Raw genomic sequence first — 6,241 nt, forward strand, 5'->3', positions numbered from 1 at the left:
TGGTATAGTCCAGATTATCCTTGGGATATGATTCATTTTGTGATAATGCTCTAAAATTATCTCTAGCTATAAATGAGTGGTGTGGTTGGTTTCGGCTCATTTGACTTGGCCCATTGAATCAGCTTATTGATTCGGCCCATTTGAATTGGCCTATTGATTCGGCCATTTGAATTGACCCATTCGATTCGGCCCATTGATTCGATCTATTTGATTCGGCCCATTTGATTCGACCCATTAATTTGATCGGCCCATTCGATTTGACCTATTTGATCGGCCCATGTAATGAGGCCCACTTGATGTATGTGAGGCCTAGTATTGAGGCCCGTGCAATGAGGCCCATATGATATATTTGAGGCCCAGGTGCAAGGCCCACCTGTTGTGTATTCGAGGCTCGATGTGATGTATGTTGGCCTATATGATGAGGCCGACGTGACGTAAATGAGGCCCATCCTGATTGTATGTGAGACCATGGGCCCACTATATGTTTGGCCCTATGTAGGCCACTCATTGGGAGCAATGTTGACTTCAGCCCATACAAGCTCTTCCTCAGCCCACACACCATATGCTCTTTGCCCTTGACCTCGAACCCTTCTGGTTAGTGCATGTAGATCTCTTCTTCTAGGTCACCATGGAGGAAGACAGTTTTAACATCTAACTGCTCTATCTCCAGATCCATGCTACCTGCCAACCCAAGCAACACCCGTATGGATATCATCTTTACCACTGGTGAGAATATCTCCTCGAAGTCTATACATTTCCTCTGACCAAACCCTTTCACCACAAGTCTAACCTTGAACCTCGTCTGTGAATTCTTTTGCTCAACCTTCTTTCTAAATACCCACTTGTTGCTCAAAGCTTTCTTGCCCTTAGACAATTTCACCATATTATAGGTGTGGTTCTTATACAAGGATTTCATCTCCTATTGCATAACTTTCAACCACTCCCCCTTATGCTCGTCAGTTAGGACCTCAGAATAATCTTCTGGTTCTCCCCCATTAGTGAGCATAATGTACTCATGCGGTGAGTACCTCTTGGACGATTGTCTGTCCTTGGATGACCTCCTCATCTATGACTCAACAGGTGGATCAAGTGGGGGCTTCTCCCCCGTCCATCTTTTGTAGGAACTCCTCGTCCTCTGCATCTTGATGTACTCCCGTGTCATCGGACACCACGGAAGGAATAACCGGATCCATGTCCTCTAGCTCACCTGAACTAGGCTGGTTCTTCTTTGGCTTACCAATGTCTTCTATAAACTGATCTTCAAATAATACCACATCTCTACTCCTGACGAGCTTCTTCTCGATCGGATCCTATAATCTATAACCGAAACCTTTCATCACCGTACCCCAAGAACACACACTGTCTGATCTTCAAATCAAGCTTGGACCTCTTGTCCTTTGGTACGTGAACGGATGCCCTGCATCCAAACACCCTGAGATGACTGCATAATGAATCTTGTCCAGTCCACACCTTCTCAGGTACTTCTCCATTCAACGGGGCTGATGGAGACCTATTTATCAAATACACTGTCGTATGCATTGCTTCTCCCCAGAACGTCTTGGGCAATTTCGGATGGAATAACATGCATCTAATTCTCTTAACAATGGTGTGATTCATTCGCTCAGCCACACCATTATGCTGGAGGGTCTTGGAAATCGTTCATTCATCCTGTATACCCAGGGATTTACAATACTCATGAAAGTCGCCAATGTATTCACCACCATTGTCACTGTGGATGCACTTCAATGATCTACCTGTCTCTCTCTCGACCATTGCATGAAACAATTTAAACACACCAAAGACCTTGTCCTTGGATTTTAAAGCATAAACTCAAACCCTCATAGATGCATCATCTATAAAAGTGACAAAATACAATGCCCCACCCAAGGTTTTAGTCCTCATAGGACTATAAACATCAAAATAAACCAAATTCAATGCGTGCACTTTATTAATATGAGAAGCAAATTTAACAAATGAAACTCTGTGTTATTTCCCTAATAAACAATCAATATAGGTTTTGAGAGGTATACCTGTCATGTCTGGAAGGAGTCGCTTCCTCGCTAGTAGTTGAAGCCATTTTTTCACTCATGTGGCCTAAACGCTTGTGCCTAAGGGTGCACATGGGTCGGTTCAGTCCGGTTCTGGGATAAAACCGGAACCAAACTGTTCCTAACAGTTCTAGGATATTCGGAACCGGAACCGGACCATTAGCACCCTAGAACCGAACCGGAACCGGACCGTTAAAACTAGTTCGGTTCCGGATCGGTTCCGCGGTTCTGGGCTTTTTATGATCTAGCCCAATTGCATCTTTTATTTTATAATATAGCCCATAATCATTCGTGTTGTGATCCATTTGATGAATGATTTAGATATTATATAAGGTATACAAAAATACATTTATGAAAACAATCAAATGGTGCATTGTAAACCATAAACATGAGTCAAATATGGAAACAATCAAAGGATTCTTGGTTCGGTTCCAAGTTCGATTCCACGGCTCGGATCCACAGTTCAGTTCTACGAATTGGTTCACGGTTCGGTTCGATTCTACATACCCCCAAACCGAGAAACGAACCGATGTAATCGGTTCTTTGATTTTTGGAACCGGTGCACTCTAGAACCGGACTAAACCAGATCGTTTGGTCGGTTCCGGTTCGGTTTTACGGTTCTACCAGTTCGATGTGCACCCCTACCTGTGTCACATGTCAATAGTTGAATCTTCCGCTGCTTCAACCCACCCTTGCACACACTGACACTTGCCTTGTAAAGGGTGCAACACTTCTTTCATCTGGCCGCGATCAATGAACCATTGATGAGCTTCCAGCGCCCACCAGCAAATCGGCTTTCATAGTCATCATCATCCAGCCTTCCTGTCGACATCAAGTTGAGGCGAAGGTCTGGAATATGCCTCAAATCTCTGAGAACCAATATGCAACCCACATCGGTCTTCACATAAATATCACCGACCATTACGATCTTCGATACGCCAGAATTTTCCATCTTCACGGTCCTATAGTTACCTGACTTGTAGCTTGTAAAGAAGTCACTGCATGGAGTTGCATGAAAAGAGGCTCCCGAGTCAATCACCCAGTCGGTGTCCTGACTCGTAGCCGTGAGACAAACATCATGATCTACTGAAAGCATAACTACAACGTCACCATCTGAAGCGACCACAGTGGAATCTGATTCATCTTTCTTCTCATTTCCTTTTTCCTTTCTTGTTGTCCTTATCCTTACGATATTCATAATAATACTGGCCCTTCTTGTTATAATTTTAGTATTCAACATCTTTCCTAGTACTTGACTTGCCTCTTGATTTATCTCGGGCCTTTCCACCTTTCTCGTTCTTTTCTCTCCCCCGTTCTTGTGTTACAAGGGCTTCTTACTGAGTAGAACCCTGAGACTTCCTTATTGTCTTCTCATTGAAAAGACAGCAAGTTACATGTTCCATAGATACCTTTCCGTCTGACGCGGAGTTACTTAGAGACACCACCAATGTCTCCCAACTATCAGGTAATGAACTAAGCAATAGTAAAGCCTGTAATTCATCATCCAGGACCAGCTTTATAGTGAAGAGTTGGTTCAATATACTGCTGACCTCATTCATGTGCTCGCCCACAGAACCACCATCTTTGAACTTGAGATTCACAAGTTGTCGTATCAAGAAAATCTTATTGTCGGCTGTCTTCCTCTCATACAACCCTTGTAATTTCAGTCATAAGCTAGCGGCTGAGGTCTCCGTAGACACATGGTAAAATACGAAATCGTCCAACCATTGTCTAATAAACCACACCGCCTTCTGGTCCAATTTCTTCCAATCATCATCAGACATATCTTTGGATTTTGTTGATATGCCTAAAATTGGAGAATATAAGTCCTTGCAATAAAGTAAGTCTTCCATCTTGTCCTTCCATATGGTCCAGTTAGAACTATTGAGGCTGATCATCCTTGATGAGCCACATTCCATAATTCAAAATCGATCCCACTCCGTTCAATGAACCTGGCTCTGATACGACTTTGTTGGGGGTCTTGCACAAAACCTTAGGATCTAGCCTCCGAAAACAAATCAGAATTATGGGATAATAAACCAATAAAATAAATCAAAACATAAACCACACCACACAAGAGATTTTTACGTGGAAAATCCTTAAGGAGGTAAAAATCATGGGACCTCATCCAGATCAACAATCTACTATGAAGTAGAATGTTACAACCGATCACAAGCACACCTTTTTTGGATCAAACCTTCGTCACTCATGCATGAGCGGATAAACAATAAGAGAATAAAGAAAACCGGAGAGATCTCATAGATCACAAGGACATATAAGCGCTGAGATGTTGATTGCACAATATATCACCTCCACGAGCATAACCTCCCTTCTACAAGCTTCCTCTCTCTCTTTCTTTCTCTCTCTCTCACATACACACACACACACCTTTGATAACCCTAAACCCTTTAGCAAACCCTTGTAAAACTTTAGGAAACCATCTTGCATTACCTCTTGCATACCCTAGAAAAGCCTTAAGGACCCCCTATTTATAGTTTAGGAAACTCCCTTTCGCATTCCTTATGAAACCGCCTCAAATTTCCACAGTCTGCACAAGATCCAGACTGAAATCTGCGTAAGTTCGACTGGTTGTGTAGAGTCCTCGACTAGTCGAACGGCACCCTCGACCGGTCGAGCACATTCCACGATTGGTCGAGCACCTCGAAAATCCAAAACCACAACTCGCTAGAAAATAAGTAGAGCCAGTCCACGACTGGTCGAGTGAAACTCACGACCAGTCGAGTGAAGCTCACGACCGGTCGATCCTGGGAAAAAACCCCATCATAAACTTACACATTCATTAGACTTATTGTAAATACTAAACTTACACATTCACGATTTCCATTAGACCTCATGGTTTAGATGGTCGTGATTTCCATTACACCTTATGGTTTTGGTCAAAGCCCAACCAAGAGTTATACTCAAACTAAAGCTTATTATAAATAGTAAAAACTAAATTAAAACATGATTTCCATCATTAATTTGACGGTATTTCGCAAACTCTGCGCGGGCAAATTAGCATAGCCGGCTGGGTGGCTAAAATAGCTGGTTCTGCCAAAATCATATATGTCACCAACTCATTTGAGTTTTGGGAGATGCATCTGTTTTAAGTTCTAATCTTCCGGCTCACCTTTGCTGTTTACCAGGCCTTTTCTAATCCATCCTGGGCACGAAAGCGTCTGGGATCCGCTCTACATCACTAATCCGCTCGCATCCAACCCAAGGGTCGCCCTTTTCTCGGGGCAGTAACGTACTTGCGGGCCTCATTTGATAAACGGAACGGATCTCACCTGATAAATGGACCAGATCTTGCATACGCTTTCCACGTCGGCAATGTGCAGGTAGGCCCCTTATCAAAATATTTTCTGTGTTCGTGCTTTTGCTTGTATTGCTTCAGAAGTGCCACTTAGCATACATCTGCAAGGTCCTGTACGTTTATCAGCTGGGCCCGTGGTTAATGTTGCTTGGACAAGAAGGCCCACCTTTTCTCGTTCACCAACTCTCTTTAATAAACCAACGGTCCATAGTCGATTGTTGATGTACAAGATTTAACGGCCTGATTTTTGTCCTATAAAGTACTCATCGTCAGTCCCACCTGATGAGCGGCCTGGATATTGCAAATATTTCCTATTTTAATACGTGGACCATCATGTTGGGCGCATTCAGATGCGCGAAACTGCATCAAGCAACTCAATGAAGCAATTCTAGAGTACAACCGTAGACTATTTGGAAGTTGACACCGACCTCGCGAACTGTTCTTTTAAAGGGGAGTTATTTGACACTCTGACAGAGCATGCTACATCATACACGTGCAATCAGAACTTATACATCGAAAAAATATTTCGATAATATAAACCGTCTAAATCACAATATTTACTGTATATATATATATATATATATATTTCATAAAATATAATTAGATTTAGTTTTCGATTTCGCCTCTGATTAAAGTATAGTGTTTAGTGAATATGGACTGTTGATATTTTTCACTCTAATCGTACATCAATTATCTAATATCAGATTATTTCAAAATTTTTAGATACATTTAAAAACTGACCCCGCAATTTGGACGATTCAGATTTACTTATATCTATTCCACGTGTATTATATTCAACTCCAAACGTATAAATCATCGTACTCTCACAGAGTATCAAAGTTTTGTCCTGTAAAAAGGTTCCTTTCTTGGGTATTGC

Source organism: Magnolia sinica, chromosome 8 (genome assembly GCF_029962835.1).
Source record: "Magnolia sinica isolate HGM2019 chromosome 8, MsV1, whole genome shotgun sequence".
Lineage (NCBI taxonomy): Eukaryota > Viridiplantae > Streptophyta > Magnoliopsida > Magnoliales > Magnoliaceae > Magnolia > Magnolia sinica.